The sequence below is a fragment of the Rhagoletis zephyria genome, unplaced genomic scaffold (genome assembly GCF_001687245.7).
Source record: "Rhagoletis zephyria isolate East Lansing unplaced genomic scaffold, Rhagoletis_zephyria_1.1 Rzeph_scaffold_02276, whole genome shotgun sequence".
Taxonomy (NCBI): domain Eukaryota; kingdom Metazoa; phylum Arthropoda; class Insecta; order Diptera; family Tephritidae; genus Rhagoletis; species Rhagoletis zephyria.
This window is the reverse complement of record NW_016159360.1, coordinates 64130-87604: the sequence shown is the minus strand read 5'-3', so window position 1 is coordinate 87604 and position 23475 is coordinate 64130. Positions and strand designations below refer to the sequence as shown.

The 23475-nt window shown below is 34.0% G+C and overlaps 1 long non-coding RNA gene across 1 annotated transcript; it reads right to left on the bottom strand.

Annotated features, from left to right (window-relative positions):
- Nucleotides 1-343: 343 nt before the first annotated feature.
- On the bottom strand, nt 344-17705 carry LOC108366443 (uncharacterized). Its single transcript, XR_001848084.1, has 3 exons — nt 17630-17705; nt 3021-3026; nt 344-355 (listed from the first exon to the last, which is right to left on the bottom strand). It is a non-coding gene; the product is annotated as an uncharacterized LOC108366443 (long non-coding RNA).
- Between the last annotated feature and the right edge of the window lie 5770 nt (nt 17706-23475).

Below are 23475 nucleotides of genomic sequence, written 5' to 3'. Positions count from 1 at the left end.
CTACCTACTCAATACTCGCAACAATGCCTGAAGAGTTCGTGCGATATCGCTGTGGCTTGGAACCCAAATAAGCCTGATAACGAATCAATGATTCAATGATGGAATCAAGTGAGATGTTGGGCATACTACGACCGTCTTCGAATGTATCATCAAAGAGTAACGGCCTTTGATTTCCCTAATTGCAGTTCTCCGCAGCATCGGTGCAAAGTGATCGTTCAAATCGGAATGAATTCCAAGCTTCTTAGAATCCCGGAGTGAGCATAGTTGAATGCCTATCTGCGGTACAACGTTTATCATTCCATTTGGCGCAAGAATAGAGGTGGTCCGAACTACGTTTCCTGAAACAAGAACAACACTTTCCATACAAGTGGTTTAATTGTAATATAGTGGAAGGTGCCACTTGTCAATGACCACTTTAAAATAATATGAGGCTACCGACGTCTTTGTTACTTTTTCCTGGATGTTCGGATTACCGTAAAGCTTACTGTGAAGTATGGAACCCAGATAATATTATCTGTCAGAGAGCATCAAAGGAAAATGACCCATTGAGGAAAATTGACAAATGGGGCTTACACCTAAACCACAACTCGCTACCCAGTTAAAGAGAGTGGGTCTTTAAGAGTTTGAATAGTTTGATAGCTTAAAGCAGGTGGTGCTCGTCCGATAGTTTCCTTTTTGTACTTAAATCCAACTTGGCATGTTCTGTATACATTTGGTATACAAAATTATGACTCGCCAATTAATTACTTCATTAAAAATTGTTTGAAAAATAATACAGGCCAACCAATATGAAACAAATTCGGCAAATGTTTAAACGGTTTTTGATAGTTTTTTATGCTGATTACGAATCCATAAGTGTAAAGTTTCGATCAGCTCCATATATAGATAAAAACGTGGGCAAAGTGTAAAAAAAATCGCGTTTTTTGCAATAATTTTGAAGCTCTTGCGATGAAAAAAAGGAGATAGAATCTTCCGCATAGGCTTAAATGAAATTCGACTATCACAACATACAAATTTGAACTTGTGGTACAGGTGGTACAAAGGTAACCCCGAGATATAACCGCACAGTCTGATGTGGAGGGTTCCCTATTACAACAAATTGGAGAAGCCAAGCGTTTAGCAAAAGTGTAGGCGCTAAAATATTATTATCTAGTGCATATCTATTGTAAAATTTCACGAGGAAACATTTATTATAATATTTTAACACTCACGAATGGTATGTTTGACGACTATTTTGGAAAATCTGAATAAAATGGCATTCGGAGGTCGCTAAAGGGTTAAAATGTTCTCGGAATTTATTCGCCGAAAAATTTCACTTAAAGTATTTTCAGACAAAATTTTTATTCAAAGAACACGAAAGTCCCCAGAAAAAAAAAACCTACATACATTTGTCCCCTTGAAATATGCAAACACTTTTGTATGCTATCTTTTAATAGCATTTCTTTCCGAATAAACAGCTGCTATTCTATTTTTGAGTACACCTAATCAAAACTATAACCTTATCTAAAATTCTCACAAATGCCTCCAAAAAGAGGGTCAATACGATCCTTTGTTGAGCGAGATAATGGGTCTATGTACCCAAACTACATATGTATTTCGCTCCGATATGAATTTTAAGTTTGTTTAAAACATTTTTAAAAATCCCCAAAAAATGTAAAATAAAATCCGATATAAAAAAGTTGTTTGCAAGTTGTTGACAAAGATGATTCGGACTTTTTATTGCTTAGTTGAATAAGTTTTTCGAAAGGAGGCATCATCACAGTTCTCAAATTAAATATTAATTACAATTGTTAAATTTTGAATATGGTTTAATATTTTAACTGCCCAAAAACATGCTTTTAGAGTAAATAAAGAAAAATGTAAAAAAGTGACCAAAAACGCAACTAAAACAGTAATAAAAGAGACCAATATTAAAGAGTAAAAAGGCCATTAAGTGCCACACAAAAACAGCCATATTTACACCTACCATTTACGCCTCAGTAGTTGCTCCAGTTGAAGCAAAAAACAAATAGAGCAGTGACAACACCAAAACAGACAGGCAAATGAAATGATAAATAAATAAAAAGTCGAAAGAAAAAGCGATTAAATGGAAGCAAAATGTGGCAGAAGATGGCAGCGAATAAAATATGCAACGACTTTTGAGCGACGCGATCCTCCAGAGGAGAGGTGACTAGTAAATTAAGGCGGTGGCAAAAGAAAACAACAAAAGAGCAATAACAACAATGCAGTGTAATAGGAGCAACAGTAGCAACGCCTCGACACTTCTACAGCGTTTTGCAATGCATGTTTTGCCACGCTTAGAAATCCATTATGCTAATGTCACAGGAATCGGGATTACGCGTAGGAAGGAATATGTAATAAAAAAAAAAAATATAAAAAAAAATTAAGAAAGGAACGCAGTACTACAGTACATACATACAAATGTACATGCAAGTACATATTTGTAATGCAAGAAGGAAGCAGGCAAAATAGCGCAAACTTATTTCACTGCAGTTAACCGCGTTGTTGGCGCGAGGAAAAAGCCAAAAGTGCTATGTGCAACTAGAGTAAGATGTTAAAGGGCGCATGCAATGATGGAGATGAAGGAATACAAATGTACATACATATGTACAAAAAAGAGCTATTCTGGCTGTTAGGTGAAGTGAAAGCCAAAGAAGAGTGCGAGGAAAGACTTTAGTTGACGGGTACGCGGGCCTTAATGCAAATGCAATGCAACGCGTCGCGTCGCGCAATGGCATTATGCAAACAGTGGCAGTTGTGATGACAGCGGAGAAAAGAGATATGTAAAATACAATAAAATAAAATATTGCAACACTATGGCGGTAAGAGACAGAAAATAAAACAATTGTAAACAGGGTGTTTGGAATTGTAAAATTAACAGAAGCTGCGCTTATAATTAAGTTTATGGTCCAAGCGACTTCAATCGGCATACTATAAACTAAAGTTGGAGGATGGCCGAATAATTGCTTATTTTTTGTTGATCATCTTTCTAACACATCCTCCTTACTGAGTGGGTTAACTCAACGCTCGTTGAAGGATTTTTCAGTAAAGGCACCAGAGAGAGCGAAGACGTATTGAGCCTGCACAGACGGGAACAATGAAGGTTCCATGTAGGATTGATCTGGATCATTCTTATTGGGGCTAGCGCACTACTTTTGTACTACTAGTACGAGGAAGAAAAATTATAAAAATTAATTTACTAAATGGGAAAAGCATTTTTAAACGAAATAATATTCATTTAAACAAATATCTAATACAAAGGCGATTTATTTGAAGCAAATTAAAAGAAACAAATGCTGCATCAGTCGCCTTGGCTGAGAGAGCAAAGCTCTATTGTGCAATTCGAGAGATACGAGGTGCGAATCCTGTGTTTATTGATTAAATTTTTTTACTTTTCAATATTTATTATTACAAAAAGTACAAACAAATAACAGACAAATAATTTTTTTAATTTAAGTTGATTTTTAGAAACTTGTTTTATTTTTTCATTGTTTTTTAATATTACTTATTTCTCATTTATTTAAATTTCTTTTTTAATTTTAGAGTTTACTGTTACTTAATTTCATTTACTTTTTAAGAGCTATTATTTTTACATTTTTCTTTTTTAGTTTAATTATTTTTCCTTGTTTTTGAAAAATATTTTCTTAGATTTTTTTTTTTTAATATTTTTTTTTTATTGAATTTGCAAATAAAATTACGCTATGACCTCCTCGTTCGCAAATTTTTCAATTAGTCTTTCGAAAAAACATAAAAGAGCTTTCAGGTTGGAAGAATTAACAATAGATGCATTCTTTTGCAACCGAGCTACAAAATAACACTCGGTAAAGTAACGAAACACATGCAAAGCAACAACACAAACTCGGCTATTTATCCCAGTTCAGCCAGGTTGGTTAAAAAAACGCTACCCGATGCGTAGAATACTACCGTTCTATTTTGAATTGTTGATGGGAAAATGCTCAGGGAAATTATGGTTTCCTTGCATACATCATTAAAATTTTAAATGAGAATAAAAATTACGCAAATACATACCTCGCAATATTACTCATTTCCATTGGTTTTTGTTATAAATCCCATAAAGATAATCACATGTTTCTTGCCAGAAACCAACAGGGTTGCTCAGTAGCTAAAAGGAAATTTTACCCGAATTAAGGGTTCTTTTGTCGATCGTTTACAAAAGAATCCACCTAATGTCCTACGAAAGACTTTAGCCAGAATTGGTGTGGTAAAACACCTTTTTAGTACTTTAACACGTAACAATTTAAGTAACGTGTGGGCACCCTGTACTTACATACAAAGTTTCTTTATATGTTTGTACATTTGTTTGCGTTTAGCTGATGAAGTTGTTCCGCTTTTAACGGAAGATGACGCCAACAGATGAAGCGCTAAATGAATGCAAGCGAGGCGGAAACGGAAATGGCAAACGAAGGTGTGTTTGAAAAATGCATGCAAGAGCTTACAAAAATACAAATCTCTTGCACTGCCACTTCCATACGTACATGTATACAGTTACATATACATACATACGCAGATGCAGAGCAGCGTCACAGTTTCGTGTTGCATGGGTGTTACGTGTCAGTGCCGGTGTAAATGTCAGCGCAACATGAGCAACTACGATGAAGGATGCGCGCACGCGATGAAGGACATACACACACACAAACACACTCATACATACATACATATAATTATGCATTTATCGTCGACTGGCAAGGTAACAGAAAAATGCGCACAAAAGCGAAAGCGGTCTGAACGGTGATGCGGTCGACTGACTGCCACGCTGGCTGCCACTTTGTGTCACTGCTTGGCTATAGTATAGTATGTACATACATAAGTATGTATGGATGTACAGCTGTTTGGATAGATCCTTGTCAAGGATTCTCCTCTGCACGCAAGCAAGCTTTGCAGGTAAGCGCACAGATTTATCGAAATTTCGTTAGCTACACTGGCGCACAGCAACACACATTTTTCGCGTTGGGTGTAATGCCAAATTGTGTTGAGTTATTACGAAAATATTGCATTACGACTTTACTTAGAGCACATTGCGCGCGATAAGACTCTCACGCGAAACATGGCCGTAGCCGACGCCAGCTGGTAGTCAAACAGCTGATGGCTGTCGCTGGAGGATTTGTTGCATGCTGCATGCAACAACAGCAGTAGCTACTTTGGCGGCAGCATAGTGGCGCTGACAGCTGATAAGCAGACAGCAACGACAATTATTAGTTGCAAACGAGCTAACAACCAACAGAAACTGTTAAATGCTTGCAATTGCGTGTGCAACGGACGGTATGTTGTTGTTGTTGTTGTTCTTATTGTAACACGTTGCATCTTGTAGAGCTTACGATACAGCAGCTTCCTCTATGCCAAGCACATTAGGCGCTAAATGCAGATGATTTTATGCAGTTGTTTTTGTTGTTGTTGTTCTTGCACTATGCGTTATACACCGGCGCAGACTGGTAACGCCTGTCGTTTAGAGCGGTGTGCGAATCTGTTGATGAATGGCAGGTGCCATGTGCAAGTGAAATTAATAGGCATTTATTGTGAAGGTGTGTGTGTGTGCGCGCGCGCGCGCGTGTATGTGATAAGCTGTGAATGAGTGCTGAGATGAATGAGTATTCAGTAGAGATATACGGAAGTTTCGCTCGTGTTTGGTAGTTGTTTGATGCAAATGAGGTTTAATGCGCGGAAACGACACGGAAATTTAATCATTTTTAGGAAAAAGTGATATGCAGGTGTGGTGTAGTGACAGTAAAGTTGGCAGTCAATGTAATGGCAAATATCTACAGGGTCTGGATACGAGCCCAGTTTCTGATCAACATCAAGAAATAAAAAACAAAAAAGTTTTTTTCTAATAGCGGTCGCCCTCCGAATGTATTCAGCCATGAAAAACAGCTTCGCATCGACGACTTGCAGGTCTGGAGCATTTGAAGCCATTCGTACGACCATGCCCTAGCCAACAAAGCCCCTTTATCTGATATGCCCTGAACTATATTTATGTCGTTGTAAAGCTCATACAGCTCATCGTTCCATCATATCCGGTAACGGTTGAACTTAAATCTTCTAAATCAGAATTAAATTCAAATCACATTTTCTCACTCAACCCCTTGTGGTTTTTTGTAACCCCTTATTGCATATTTTATTTAGCTTTTCAAATCACATGTCAAATCTCATTTGCAGTATAACATTTATTCTAATCACTCCCAATAAATAGAAAGTTGAAAATCGAACTCACAATATCCGCAAACATTCGCTTTGGTTTCGGTTTTTTTTTGTAACCAATACTAAAGCTTATAAATATTCATGACTGCTCCATTTATTCACCATCCTCCTTAGATACATATGTACAATGCATATACTTAATACATACATATGCAAGTATACAAGGGATATTCGCACATGTGCATCCATATGTGAAATAGCTGTAAGTGCGCATATCCTCACTCCAAACAACACATTTGAATGCCAGCGCATATCCTTGACAGTTACTATTTATTTGATTTGATTTTCAAGCTTTTCAAGCGACTGGTTTTTTGTTTGATTTCTGTTTTTTTAATGCTTTGCGAGATGTTTTTGTGTCAATTGAGTTTGCTTGATTGTGTGCACATATGTACCCAGTGGGAATTAGGAGCACGTAATAATACCTTATTAGCAACTTACTCTTCACCTGGCAGTTATTACCATTTCCCTGCCGATCGTCCCTTACTTTTACAAAGGCATGGCCGCCTTATGTAAGTAGGAATTTAGAATGTACATTTGGTATCAGACATACTTCTGAGCCGCTTTACAAAGTAAGTTACGTGTAATGCAGAGCAGTCGCTCGGAGTAGTTCGGTGCTTGGAAATAACTTCGGCTGCACGTTATTTTGCAACTGACAACGTAATGTGTCTTCGGAGGTGTTCATTTTGCCCTTTACTAGTAGATGACATTGGCCATGATGACAATTTTGGTACTAAAAACTGAAAGAAAACATGGCTTACCTCGCAAGGTGCTTACCTATTTTCCCAGTGGGTACATATATGTATGTATGTATATGTGCTTGGAGGTCATACGCATAATATTATCATTGCGACAATCGTAAAGCGAAGACACGAGCCTAGAAAAAGTAGGGGAAATATGCTACAATAACAATACAAATGCAAAAACAGCCGTTTTCACATATCCATAATCATAATAATATCGTAAAATAATCTGTAGGAGGTGCACATGTATGTTCGTATGTACAAATAGTAATGGCAAAACAGCAGTTATAAAAAAAAAGCATCAACGATTTGTGAGCGTCATTAAAATAAGACGTAATGTAGGCGTTATGAGCCTGTTTAAGGCTCATGAATAGTTATGCTCGTTTGAATGCATGTACCCAGTAAACATTTTTGTTAAATATCAATTTGAGATGCATTTGAGAATCAGTCCTTTTCTCAAATCCCAAACGTTATTTCTCAAATGCATTCCAAGTAACCGTTGATAGCATTTTCAAACTAAAAGGCACTTTTTTAATATAGAATTTTAGCTTATTTTCAAATTGAGAAATCTGGAGCTCTCAACTTTTTCTCAAAAGTGAATGATGCAGAACGAAAGAGAAACCAGTTACTCTCATCGAAATATTTGCATCGTTTTGCCATGTATTGGAAAAAAGCACATTGATAAAATGTACCTTTAATATTATATCATATTTAAAAAAGTTTATAAGTACAACTCCGCGGGACCGTGGGAATTTTACACACAAGAAAATTAATTTACTCGCGAAACTAAGGGCCAAGTATATGATGTATGACTGGGTTTTTAGTTTTTCTCTCTGACACCTGTAACTTGAAACTACAACAAGTAATTTTTAAGCAAAAAAACAAAACCGACTTCAATTTTCATATAAAAAGCTAAAATTATCGTTAATTTCTTCATGATCCAATGATCGGATTTAAATCAATTACAGCTTTCCTTTAAAAAAAATTAGAATTATAGAAATCGGTTAACGTGTCCAAAGTTATGCGGTAACAAACATAAAAAAATATATTCCGACGAATTGATAACCTTCTCCTGTTTGTAAAGTCGGTTAAAAATATGATTAGATAATTCAAATTTTTTTCTGTAAATTTAGCACAAATTAGAATAACAATGTGGTTATCAAATAAAAGCGAAAATTCTGTATGATTAAAAAAAGCTCAAGTATTATTTTATATTATTTTAAAATTGTATCCTCTAATATCCTTGAAAATTTGCAATATTTATTTTTGAAAAAATTATAAGCTCCAGACTAATATACACAACAGCACATTCTCGAATTTCGTCCTTTTAACTTTATTAGGTTAAAAAATAAAAAAATAATTATAAAGCCATTTTGTATCCCTATACGTCCTTTCGAACCAAAACAATTTTTATTTTTTTTTTTGTAATTTTAAAAATATTTTCCTTCATTTGGTACATATGTTATTATTAAACATTGCACTGAATTTTTTAAATAATTTTTCCTTAAGAAAAAGCCTCTGTATAAACAGACAAATAGTTTTTTTATTATAAAATTAGTTGAGCGAATAAACGCTAAAAAGTTCACTCCAGCCTTACAGCACTTGTAAAATTACACGTTTTAGAGGATGTCATGTCTCAGACTCTGGGCGGCGACGATATTCGCTCCACGAAATATAATAGCCTTTGTCATGTGGAAAATCGCATAATATACTTCAGTCACAGAAACTGCAGCCCAGTCAGGTAGCCTGTGAAAGTGCTCAGTCCTAAGAAGTCGTTCCAAACTTCATTTAGGGGGAGCTATAAGTTTCTAGATTGCCTTATCCCTTTGGCATCTGCCATTCGCCGGCAGCTTGGGAATCCTCCCACTAGCTTTGCTTTCAGTTGTTCACAAGCCTTGATGCTGCCTGACTGTCAGACATGATATTTATACTGACCCCATTTCTTTTTCTACAAAGACACTGTTTCAGTTAAACCTTTTATTCGGGTGTTACTGTAGATACCTCCCCTCTTGTGATAACTAAATCTTCGAAATTTCTGATTGAGATTAAGCCACGTTGATTTATTCTTCTTTAGGTAATGTCTACGATGGTGGTCTTCAGTGCAATTATTGATAGACCCTTTTCAGAACAACATTTCTCAATCAGTTTTAAGGCTGCCTGCATGCTTGAATGAACAGCTAATCTGCGTAGCCAAAAAGAGTTGCCTGTTAAACTTTCCAGAACTTGCCTACTGCCTCCTAGTTTCTCCGGCCTTACAGTAATTACATAAGAGAAATGTCTTCTCGTCAAGGAACGCTCAAATGGCTATTTGGTTATACTGCAATGCTTTTTAGTCAGCAGTTTTCTTTTGATGTCAGTAACAATTATCTCGTTTTACGAGATTTCAAATATATACCAAATCTGAAAGTTTTATACCAGCAGTGTACCATGTTAGAAAAAAATGTCCTAAAAATCGCACATTTTGCCCAAAACCGCAACCGCGCGCCTGATCAGTGCGATACACGGCAAAATTTGCGTTACTTGTTGCCTTTACGCCTTTAAGTATGTGACTATTTCTAAACTTTTTGTGTGTGTGATATTTCGATAACAACGCGCGAGTGTAAGCCTGAGCTTGTATGAGTTTTCAATGCTCGCAAAATTCATGCTGAGTATAAATGATTTTATTTTACCTTGCGATATTATAGCCTTTGCTTTGCTACATACAACTTGCATGCGCGTGTAACGGCTTGTGTATCATTTTTGTTGTTGTTGTTCTTGTTGTTCCTTTTCACTTCATGTAACACATCAGTGGAACGATTTTTCTTTTAGTTTTATTGTTGTATTCAAATTTACTTTTTCTTTTATTGCAATGTGTGTATGTATGTAAGTATTTGTTTATTATATTTTTCTTCACTTGAAATTTCATTGTACTATTCCGCTTTGGCATTTATTTTTTATTATTATTTTTGCGCAATTTGTGTTTAATGACGTGTGCAAGCGTTTAACTGTGCATGCACATACATACTCGTAATCGCATGTACGGAGGTGTATGTGGTTTCCGATTTGTTGGAGACACAATTATGGACAGCGCAGTTTTCTTTTCTACTCCCCACTTTTTGTTGGGTGCCTTAGATGGCACAGCAACCATTTCAACGATTTTGCTCCTTGCAGCTGACACTCCGCTTCATCGCTCTGTCACTCGTTTCATACACACTCAAATACATATGTACATACATTTATACTCATATGGATTTATATATGTATGTACGCTTGTAAAACTCATTCAAATGGTGCTTGCAAATATTTGCTTTCCGTTTTTAAGCTGCGTGGACCATTGACCTGATATTGCGGATGTATTCGTCACCAACATACACACATATGCATGTGTTCGTGCATTTATGCTTGCATCTGTGCTTTTATAGTCGTTTGCTTGTAGTTGTTAACATTTGCATGCGAATTCCTTTTCGTCATCTCTCTTAATGATTATTCTACAAACTCTGGGTTTTGAGGAGCGGGAAGGGGGGCAGGAGGTCACCAATCTACCTGCATAATTATTTGTCCTGTTCGGCATATTTGCACATGCGATATGACACACGTATTATATGTATGTACATATGTGTGCGAGTGGGCGCGGATGTTTTTGTTTACTGAAGTTGATAATTACACAAACTACTCTAGCGGTTGAGCATCCTTGACACAAGTACTTCCACATACATACAAACCCACGCACATGCTTGGATCTAGACTTAAATATAGTACTTGCTTCCTTTGCAAACTAAAATTCGTATTTGCGAATATATACATACATATGCACATCGTGTTTTTGCGGAAATATTTCTTCATATGTATCCATGTATGTATGCATATACATATGTACATAAGTACACCCCGTCTCAAAATTATAAACGAACGACATATTAAGAATTTTTAACAAATTATTGTTTCAAATTCAATTGCAATTATTTTTTATTAAAAATATATTTTACTCTTTAAATATAAGTCGAAGGTCCCAACTTTGTGCAATATTAAAAAAAAAAATTCAACAAACTTTCATAAAGATTTGAGTTTTTTTTAAAAGGTTCTCTTTAAAAGAAATTTTTTTTTATTTTGAGTATGGCACAAATTTTGAAACTTGGACTTAAGTAGTTTTTGTTAAAGAATCCTACTAAGTAATACGTACTAAAAATGTGGAAATCTGTGAGTAACTGAGGAAGTGAGTGTGTGTGAGTATGTTTGTTGCTCTTTCACTCTAAAACGTCTGGAAGGATTTGAAAAAAATTTGGCGGCCGATAGCTGAGACCGCTGTTAATGTATAGGATACATATTTTCTTAAGAGGGTTGCCCCCTGCTTTAAAAGTTAAAGTAAATTTTAGTTATAAGCTCAATGAAATTTTTAAATACTGGCATACGTAAGAACGAGATTAAAAATAAAATTTTTAGTAATAGGTTAAATGAAGTACTACAATGTGGTTGGCAAACAAATGAGCCTTAAGAAAGCTTTATTTTGAAAATATTTTGAAGAGAGTTACCATCTGTTTAGAACTCAAGTTCCATTTTTTAAATAACCTAAGAATAACCTAAACAAAGTATTACTATATGGATGTCAAACGAAACACTTATATTTAAGAACGATTTCTTTCGAAAGTATTTTCGAAGAGGAGTGTCACCTTTCTAAAAGTCAAATTCAGTTTACCTAATTAATGTTTTTAAAAATGGTTGTCAGCTGCCAGGCGTTTAAAGGACAAATTAAAATTTATCAAATTGTTTAAGTAAGCTTTATTTATAAAAAAAATTTCTAAAGGGGTTGCCACCTGTTTGAAAGTCGAATTAAATGTAATCAGTTAGATTAATAAAATATTACAATATGCATGTCAAACGAAATAGGTTAAGAAAGCTTAATTTTGAAAAACGTTGCCACCTTTTTAAAAGTAAAATTAAATTTAATGAATTATTACAATATGGTTGTCAAACGACGGCAGCGTTGATCCGAAACAACTCCTTAATACTGAATTATCTCGGGAATTAACTGTAGCTGATCCGGATTAAGTCCTGCAGCTAATTCTCAAAATTGATGCGTATTAGGGGAATTTTCTATTGCGCAAGTAAGCAGACAAAGCAAGCGAGTTTGGCGTTGGCGGAAGCTGAGTGGTGAAAATTGCTAACTATAATTCTAACATTTTTGGTTTTAACTTTTGATTTGGGGTTTTTTTTTTTTTAAATTTAATTTATAAATTTTATTTTACTTTATTTTATATTAATTTCTTTTATTTTATTTTACATTATTTATTTTATCATTAATTAATTAAAATTTATTGAGTTGAATTTAAATAAAAAAGTTTACAAGACCTATAATTATATTAAAAACGAATGGCTTTATTCATAAAAAATATATTAGTATTAAATAACTTTATAAATTTATTTTTTTGAATAAGGCTATACAAGTAATAATTGAATGAATTAAAAAATCAAATGAGGATTCTACTTCACCGTTAATCCGTATTAACGTTGCCGTCTGTATATGCTTTAAGAAATCAGTTATTAAGAGTGTGCTACATGTTTAAAAATAAAATTAAATTAGATGGAAATTTGCAAAAAAACAACATTTTTCGTATTTACAGCAAAGATGCTCCAACCTTCCCGGATTTCAATTAATTTATTTTGATTAAGCTAAACGAAAAATCACAATGAGCTATTGGTTAAAAAAAAGTTTTGGTATAAGCTTTTATTCAGTCACATATTAAAGAAATAAAAATAATGTTAAAAATGTATTTAATATAAAGACGAGCTATGAAATGTAAGTTTTGCTTTATACTGAAATGGCCAATTTAGTTGAAGTTAGAAACATTCATATTGTTCTGGCAACTCTCGAGACTACAAACTACTTTTTTTTTTAATTTTATATTCCATTTGAAGTCATAACTTTACCGTAAACTTAAAGCGGGCTAAGTAGCGGGCAAAAGCTGCTAAACGATATTATTATAAGAAAATAGCTTAAATTAAGTAATAAAAAAATAAATCATTAAATTGGTCTATAATTTTGACACAGGGTGCACCTAAGAAAGGATTGTATCTGTGGATACCTTAGAAACATTAGAAATACGTATTTATACGCTTGTACTTGCATAACTGTATGCTGCTCAACCTGTTCACTTGCGCAAATGAAGCGTCAACCATTTCCATTTTGTCCGACATTTGCCTGGCGCATTTCCTGCCACATTGCAAAAGTATGCAATTTAAAGAAAACTTAGATATTGCGTGTGCATCGTCATAAACTCGTTTGAATACAACGCTTAATTCCTTCCAAAGCGTTTTATAAATACAAACTACACTTATAGTTTCCCATTTGCACAAGTTAAATAGTTCAAAGTACATACTTGCATAGATGAAAATTTATTACATATTTTATGTAGTGGTTGAGTTTCTTACTTCACCATGTTAGTGATTTTAGCTTAAGTGGCAATTGTTGTGAAAATACCATAAAGTTAATTAAATTAATTTATAATTAAGGTAAGTGGTTGCTAGATGCAAAAGTTATTTTTATTAAAATTGGTTTTGGAAATTTTTGTTTTTTGATGTAAGCAGGTTTACGGAAGTTTCGGAATTCTATATGTATGTAAGTCCATAAATTTACGCATAAATACTTATGTTTGTATGTAATAATGAATAAATTGCTTACAACAATAGAGAAGAACTAACGAAATCGGTTAACGTGGTCCAAAGTTTTGCGGTAACATACATAAAAAAAAAAAAATATTCCGACGAATTGATAGCCTTCTCGTTTGCATATTTTTCGGTCCGAAATTGTAAAATTTTTGTCCCTGACGCGCCACGATTTTTGTACAGGTGGGTCAATGTGCCTTGAACACCATTTGTATATATGCAAAAAAATAATTTTATTTATTTTTTAATATTAAAAATTTCTATACTTCAAAGCGTTTATAAAAATATATTTACATATATCCACGGATGATTTTTAATTTTTTTCATCCGTAAGCAAATCTTAAGTACCAGAAAAAGATTCAACCACATCAAAGTACAAGCAATGCGATGTCCAAGTTAGCGTAAGTCCACTGTACATGTCCATATGTATGTATGCCAAAGTTTAAATAAACATACTTATTATTATTATTGTGGCACAAATATGTAATTTTAATACTTGCATTATAGAAATCGACACAGTAGATCAAATGCTTTGCACTAACAAAAAATGTGGGCTTAAATTTTATGTATAGCATAGATAAAAATAGATTTTGTGCCAGTTGCACTAGAAATTTTCTGATTTTCTCGATTTTAGCAAGTAACCTGGTCATTTAAATCGTTAGTTTTGTTTTGAATAACTATTTAATGATAATTACACACATAAGTATTATTAACCCAGGCAGCTGCTCTGTGTGGCGGCAACAATACGCCAGTACGCAAAATGCCCCCGTCGCAAAAGATTTCCCCACATACATACAGCTTATATTTTTCATATTAATGCATTTTTTGAGAAATTGGTATTATTTTTATAGTTTCACTAAATTCAAATAAGTCTCGTTTAATTAAAACAGGTAATTTTTAAGCAAAAAACAAAACCGACTTCAATTCTCATATAAACATTTAAGATTATCGTTAATTTCTTCATGATCAGATGATCGGATTTAAACCAAATTAATAAAGTTATGCGGTAAGATAAATAAAAAAATATATATATGTTCCGACGAATTGATAATCATTCTCCTTTTGTGAAGTCGGTTAAAAACATAATTTCGTTGCACTGAAAAGGATGTTCTGCAAGCGATATTTGCTAAGGGAAAAAATTGAGGCTCTTTGAGATGAAATTGGAAGTTCACGAAAATGTATGTATTGGTCTGTATTCAATACAAGCGGTACCTGCTAAGATACACTTACATATGGGGAAATTCAGCGAAATTCCGACACCACTTAGCTTTGCATCTCCATTTTCTTATATTTTTCATGTTATAGTAGATACCATTTGATTTTTTTAATTTTTTTTGTACAGCCGTTTTTGAGGCATCGATTTTAAAAAAACACATTTTTTTAATTTTTTTAAATTGGCCGATTAAGACTATTTATTTTTTGAAATTTTTAATTTTCAAAGCACTTTTCGAAAATAAATCGAAAAATTTTCAAAACCGTATTTCTAACCCATTTTCAAATGTTTATTATAAAATCTGTATATCCAAAAATTAGCGTTTGAACGATTTTCTTGAAAATTTTTTCTAAAAACTGACGCTTCTTCCAAAACTTTTAAGCCTAATCCAATAATGGGGGAAGAACGAAATATTTTTTTTCGAATTAAAAAAAAATCAGATAATCGATAACACCGTGTTGTTGGGAAATCAACATTTTATATTAAAAATTTGTAAGTGTTATAGACAATTTTTTTATTTTGACATACAGTTTGGAAAATATTTTCGATTTGAATTCCAAAAATATTTTAAGATTGAAAAATTAAGAAAAAAAAAATGGCCCCACTCAGCGCAGGGTTTGCAAAGGTACGACACTTAAAAAAGGAACTTTTTTTTCCAAAAATCCATATCCCGAAAACGACTTGACAAATAAAAAAAAATTGAAATAAATAAAGGGTACTATGGCATAAAAACTTATACAAAACTCGGAGATACAAAGGCCAAATGGTGTCCGATTTTGGCTGGAATGCCTCATATACAGTGGCACAGAGAATGTTTCACAATGCATTACAAATTTTTACTGACATTTTTTCACCTATTTTTTTATAAAAATATAGTTTATACTAAATACAACAACCAAAACCATAAAAATAAAATTCCTAAACTTTGTGCAAAAAACGAAAATTTTAAAAATTGCATTGATTTTGATAATTTGCCATACCAAAAAAAAAAAAATTACCAAACATACTTCGCATGGAAGAAACTGCATGATACTTCAAACTTGCACTTGTAGTTAAATTTAATGTGCATTTGCAAACATGCAAAATTCTGCCTTTTGCGCTAAACTTACAAATTTTGTTTTATATTTTTTGTAGTAGTATAAACTATATTTTTATAAAAACTTAAAGGGAAGAATTACATTGTGAAAAATCCTCTGTGCCAATATTTTTTTCTGGCAGGTACATGTATGTGTACATAATCGAGTATCTACCCCCGCAGCGTTTATCCACCAGAGTTGTAAACACATAGATCTGTGAAGGATACACATAAATCAGTCGTTTAATAAAGTTCAAAATGAAAGGTAAGCAAAAAATCAAAATGAGTAAAATTGAAACTGGAAAGCGGCCGCTTTGGTAACGGTACATGGAAGCTCATTTTTCTCATTACTTTACAAAAGTTTACCTGGACTAGCCATAGCAAAGCATGGCGGCATTGGTATTTTTCATTTGTTTCATTGTACACTTTTGCATGTCAACTCATTTAAGCACATTTTCTGCTTACCTTCGCATGTTGTTACGCGAGTGATTTTGCTATGAGTGCGTACATACATACACACATATACATATGTATATCCATGTATAAAGCAGGTGCACAAATCCGGATTAAATTCAGTTGCGCTCTGCTGTGCATGCCATAGGAAGGAACTGTTGAGCGGGAGGGTTGCCAGCAAGGCCACCACTTGCATCATATGTAGCCCTGTGCGTCTGCGTATGTATGTATGAAAGTAAATATTGATGTTTTTCTGCATGCAGGAATTAAATTCGTCGTAAGCGAATACTTGGCACAGACAACTTATTACTTTCGGCTTATTCGTTGTATGACTTATTTATGAAATTCTTGCGAGAATGATCAATTTCTTAACATGTTCATCTACATGATTCAAAAAATACTATCGTGCTCTTGATGAAATTTGGTTTTAATATTCATTTTAACCAACATAAATCTCAAGATGGTCCTAATTTGCCCACGCTAGTTTACGTAGGTTTTATTATCATTTTTATCCCTTCGATCGTGTTCTACATAACAGCCAATACATATTTTTCCCGCATCAGCCTATCGGTAACCAAGTTTCAAAAGAGACGCCATTGATTAAAACTCTTATTTTCTTATATGAAGCATTTTCCCTCTTTAATTATGTTTAAGTTTTGTCGGAACAAAAAAACTTTAAATACAAATATTACATATTTCTCATTCCATACAATCATGTGTACTAAATATAACTGTAAAAGTTTGTGAGCGAGTGAGATAGTAAGGAAGTGTATGAATATGTTTGTTGCTCCCGCACGCTAGAACGGCTGAACAGATTTTTAATGAAATTTTGAAAATAGATACATATGTAGGTTATAGCCTAAGATATATCTTGAAGAGAGTTGCCACTTTTCGCAAATATGAACATCAATCAATTAATAAGTCGATTAAAATACTAAACAATGTAAGTGTCGAACAAAAGGAGCTTCAAAACGACTTATTTAGTAAATACCTTTCTTTAAAGGAGGTTGCCACCTATAAAAATGTTAAAAGTGGTGACTAAGTTAAGCAGACATCACAAAAATGTGTGTATGAAACGAAAGCTGTTCAAGATTTCTTACGAAAATATTCTTTAGGAAGGTTGCCTCCTGTTCTAAATCTAAAATCACTTTAATTAATTAGTCGAACTAATTGAATGGAAGGGGTTTAGTAGGCGGCATACACGGTGCGTCTGACTTCCGAGTCGGTTTGGATGTGTTAGTCAAAATAAATATTTGTTCGTTACACCGACATGACTCCGGCATGACTCTGAATCACTCAAATGTGTGTAGTCGGAAGACGAGTCAACACGTACACAGATGACTCGCGAGTCAGACGCACCGTTTATGGAGCCTTTAAGAAAGTTTTACTTCAAAAATACTTATAAAGGAGGCTTTGTTCAGAAAATATTTTTAAATAGGGTTGTCACCGGTAAAAGTCAATTTAAATTCAATCAATAGGTTAAATGAAACATTACAAAATGATGCCAAGTCCAACAAAATATGGTGACGAAAGCTTTATTTCGAAAATATTTTTTTAAAGGCTTATTTCGGTGAAATAATTTATTTCCTTTTTTGGTTACATTTGTAATCGTAACGTAAAACCGAACCTCACGGGGACGGAGCTATTATTCCAAATTCTTCGGCTCCATCGTAAAAAAATTTCACCTTCATTACCAACAATACGCCTATACTTCATTTTCACCGACAGTAGGTATACATATGTATACATATGAAAGTGTGTAAATACTAAGTGTGTACACTGATCTAGGCAAATTTAATGAGAAAAAGAAAAGTGTTCTACATATTGTAGCATTTCTGCTACTTCTGCCAGATTATGCGTTACTTAATTTTGGTTAGTTCCAGTCAACAAATGTCTACTTCAACACAATGGCCAAGAGCTCATTTAACATCATTAATTGCCAATAAAGTTCACAATTTGTTACACTTAATACCCAACATAGTAGTTGGATACGTTTGCGCTCATCTGTGTACCCGCAGATACTCCTGTCTATGCTTAAAAGAAAATTCGTAAGCAGAGCTGCGGTCATCACTGCGTATACGTAATTTGTTATGGAGGTACTAAAAATGTGTGATGAGGAAGAAGAAACTGTATATAAATATGTATATACATGTGTATTTGTATGGTACAATAAATACAAAATGAGTAAACTAAATATTTTTTGCAGAAGGCAAGCGCTTAGCAGGCAAATTTTGAATGTGTAGATCAAATATTCTGAGATGGAACCTTAGGACTTGTGTCTCGAAAATTATTTTAGTCACAGGTTTCATTATCTAGGATTATGTAAAGAATCCCAGCTCCTTCACCAAAGATGATATGAACAAGGTAATCGTTTTCGAGAAGAAATTTAAAATAAAGCTCTCAAGGAGGGGCATGCCAGGCAAGAAACCTTATGATTAAAGGCCTTGAACAGATACAGGCTTCTAATTAATCTCCCTACAATTAATTGAGAATCATCACAGGCATCCTTACAAAGCCTTGCTGACAAAGGAGCTACCTAAATTAGCTACGAATCTGATCAAATGATCTCTGTCTGCCAAAGAGACACCATTGTACCTACTCTTTGAGTCTAGGTTGACCTCCTCCTTTTTTGGAAGTCGGTTAAAAATACACTCGATTTTCGAAATCAGAAGGCGATTCAACATGGGAAATGGATAGGGGCATGCGTGGAACAAAACAAATACAAATTTGTGATCCAGTGTTATTTTCCGATAAATCAGGCAAAAATGTGCGGACAGTATTGTACAGATTAGTGATGTTAATTTTTTTGCTTTTTACGATCCCGGGATTTTGGAGATGTCGTTATCACAATCCCGGGATTTAGATATTCATTACTTTTCAACAACCTAAATCGAAAGCAATTGCTTCTTCTATAGTGTTGGAGAAGTTCTCCTACCATAAAATAAATAATAAATAAATGAGTTTGAAACCTAATTTTTTATTTAAAGTGACGATTTTATTTTTCCTCTCTGATGTCAGGATTTATTTTAAATGACTTTGTAATTTCAAAGGTATGATTAATTCCAAAAGTTATTTAAAAATTCAATGCAATGTAGAATAAAAATATGAGTACCAAATCAAAAAGGAAATTTCTTTAGAATTAGAAAAAAAAAAATAAAATTTTTTGATTCTCAAGAACGAATAGGTAATTTTTTATGCTGATAAAGTTGGAAGGACGAAATTCGAGGATGTTATCGTTTTTATAACTCCTTAAAATATAATTTTTCCAAAAATAAATATTGCGAAATTTCAAGGATATAATTTTCAGGGGACATTTTCAATACTTACCCGCCGTTATGCATCAAAAACTTGAAACTGTTTAAGTTCTACAGAATTTTCCATTTAATCTGGTACCTATAATTTTTCTTTAAGCATATTTCACTGAATTTTTTTAACAATTTTTGAATAACTGACGTCAGAGTGAAAAACTAAAAACGCAATTTTACTATATTTGGCCCATGGTCTCGCGAATATATTGATTTTTGTGTGTAAAATTTACTATCGCTCGCTGTTATGTGTACATCGAGCTAGACATTTATAAAAAATATTAATCATTAAAAAAAAAAGAAATATAGCCAATACTGGTCAAGAAAAGGAGTTTCTATTATTGCCATCAGTGCAAATTACAAATCCCGAAAATCCCGGGATTATTTCCTAAGAATCCCGGGGTTTTAGGAAGCTGAAAAAGTTCGGGATCCCGGGATTAACACACCTAACAACAAGTCAAAGCAGCACCACAACACAAGCCTTAAGGCTTTTCTGCACTTAAGCTTACACTGGCCATTCCTATGTGCTTTTGCTCGCTGGCTTAACCTTCAAATGTCAACACTTTACCTCTGGGCTGAAAAACTTATTTGTGTAAACTTGTTAACGCCGGCTAAGAGCTGCTGCTTTGCTTGTTGCTGCTGATGCTGCAAATGATGATAAAATATTATTTTCTCATTATTATAATAGTAACTACTTACAATACATACATATACATATATATGTATACACTACCAGTATAATAGGAGCAACTATTTACGTTTTGTTGCTGTTGGTTTGTAAAGGAAAGAATTTACCGCTATTCGCTGCACACACCTCACCATTAGTATGGACATTAGCTATTGTTGTTATATAATTTTCCACTCGAACAACTAGTATGTATGTATGTATATTGAGCGGGCGTAGTGAAGAGCAATTCTAAAGGCGATGGAATTATGCTTGACCTTGCACTTTTCGCACAAACAATAAAAAAGAAGCCAACAATAACGGCCGCAGAATCACTTTGATTGCCAACAAAAACGCAGCGTTCAGTGGAGTGGGTTGGTGATGATGGCGGTGGTGTTTGCGAGCATTAAAAGTGTCATCGTCAGCGCTAATGCAAGTTTTGTTGTGGCACTTATTGCTTTGAATGTATAAGTACATACATATGCACTATCTACGTACATACTACATACATATGTACATTTCTATTGATAGTGTGTAAATATTTTCCTTTTATCCGCCAACCCACGCAACAGTTGACAGCGTAATCAGGCGATCGGGTTGATAGTTGACTTATGTAATTTTAATTTTTCATTTTCAAACATTTCATTATTCACCTCTTGAAAAGTAGGTCACGAGCGGCTTAAGCAGTGACTTTGAAATTTTGCTAAGTCGCAAGGACATGCCAAAAGCTTGTGAGGCCTTTTGTGCTCTGTAAATAACAAATTGCTTTTGGATGCATTAATTCAAAAAAAAAAAACACCTAAAATATAATTGTTCTCATTTTTGCTAAATTTTTGTTGATGCACGCCAACAAGCTGGCGTGGGTTTGTCTTCAATTATTAATGGCCATTGTATTCTAGAATGAGGTTTTACCTTTTTTACGAAGTGACAAAGATTTGTATATTTATATGAGCACAAGAAAATAGCAGCTTCCCCAATCCCAACTTCTGAGTTATTACGATTTTAATAGTTGAAGAATTCATATTCCGTAATGTGATAAATGCCGTATTGTGATATCGAATTTTTGGAGAATAATAGGAAAATAACTATTTATGTGGACCAAAGCGCATTACTTAGCCATGCGTAGTGTCTATAATCTGCGCATTTCCTATGTTCGCCAAAAATTAAATTTGTAAATACTAAATATTTAGAAATATTTCAATGTAACTAAGGTCGCCAGCAGCCATGTAAGCAAACACAAATTCATACATATGTTTGTACATTAGAGCGTACCACCTTACAAGCAAGCAAAAAAGTTCGAAAAAAATGGGTTTCGCCGAACCTAGGGGTCCTTTTTACCTTTTTCGGTCACACCACCTACATTCGGCAATAAAAAAGTTTTCAAATAGTAATTTTTGGAGAGCTTTAATTTACTGACATATGGGTGGTAAGTTAACTTTAAAACCTAGAAAGTAGCTCCTCGAGACAAGAACATCAATGTATCATACTGTAAATGCCAAAGATATGACGAAGAATGCGACCCCTAGGTTCAAAAAAAAATTTTAATTTTTTTCGAAGTTGCCGTGCAAAACAAACTTTCGAATCAGCGGTGTTCGGCGATTTTTTATTTTTTTTTTTGGAACGGTCTAATGTGCATATGTACATGTACACTCATATAAAATAATAGATTTTATTCATTGTTATACTACGTAAGCGTACCAGCTCCTATATTTACATACAAACTACATACCGCAACATTTATTATTCAACATTCAACACATAAAATTTGCTCTTAATTTCCATTTAAATGAATTGAATGACTCTTAATTCATGCCGTTTAGCCAATCTCTCGTTTATTCCATTTGCATTAGTAAGCAAATATAAATGCATACGCGTGTAAACGCTGTGAGGAAACGCACTAGTGCCGAATTGGTTCAGTACTGGAGAATTTAGAACAGCAACTGGCAAATTTTATATTCTGATTTCCTACGAAGTGTCAGTTGCCACTACTGCTTGCCTTTTTCGATAGTTCCGAACCATTTCTAAAATCTACAGACGAAAAAAGTTATATGATTTTTACAAAAAGAGTCTTTTTGGTTTTCACATGGTAGCGGTTTTAAATTATTTTCAAAGAATCGTGTGTTTTTTTTTTTAATTTGAAGTAAAATTTTTTTGAATGAATGCAATTCAAACTGAGCATTTGAAAACACGTTTACTACCTATGGCTGTAGACGTGGTTGTCGTTATTGATTGGATTCCAGATGGTCCCAAGATGTTTTGTATTACCAAAGTATGAAAAAGCATCCGCGAAGTGCAGAATGAAGCGTATTTGAATTAAAAAAAAGTCAAATAAATAGCTATTTAAAGTAAACAAACACTCCGTTGCATGTCTTTTTCTATAGTTCCGAACCAATTTGTCACGTTAGATATTTACAGATTTCTAATGGCAATTTGTTTACAAGCTTTATTTAACTTGCTCTGTGTGTAAGTATGTTTCTTTGGGGAAAATCTGGAAATGAACTTTTGACCAACTTCCCGATGACTTAGAGACTTGAAACTTCACAGTTGGCTAAGAACCCTATGACAATGCATATAATTTACATGAAAAGGAATATCTCCACAAAAAAGTTTACCGATAGGTGGCGCATGAGTCGAGATATTTGGTAAACCAGTATTAATGGTTATCAGTATGTTAATGGTAATGGTAATGGTAAAGGTAATGGTAATCGTAATTTTAATTGTACTGGTAGTCGCCGTTTTCGTATTTACCTTCGTATTCGTGTTAGCATTTGCATTCGGGTTCGTATTTGTCTTGGCTTCGTATTCGATCTCTAATACTGTCGCCTCATTCATATTCGCTTCTTCTTCGTTTTCGTTTGTATTCATTATTATCCTCGTCTCCTGCTTGTTAATAGTCCTCTTCTACGTCTTCGTTTTCGTAATCGCTTCCGTCACAGTCTTCCTTTTGGGGTTGGTTATCGCATTCGTATCGTAACCCTTACGTCTTCGTCGTCATATTCGTATTTGTCTTCGTCTTCGTAAACATAATAGTTTTCGTTTTGGTGTTCGTTTTCGTACTTGTGATCGGTGTCGCATACATGTGCGCTTTTGTGTTCGTCCTTGTATCCATCTTCGTTTCTGGTCGTTTTCGGCTTCGCTGTCGGCCTTGTACATTTAATGAGATTTATTTGACT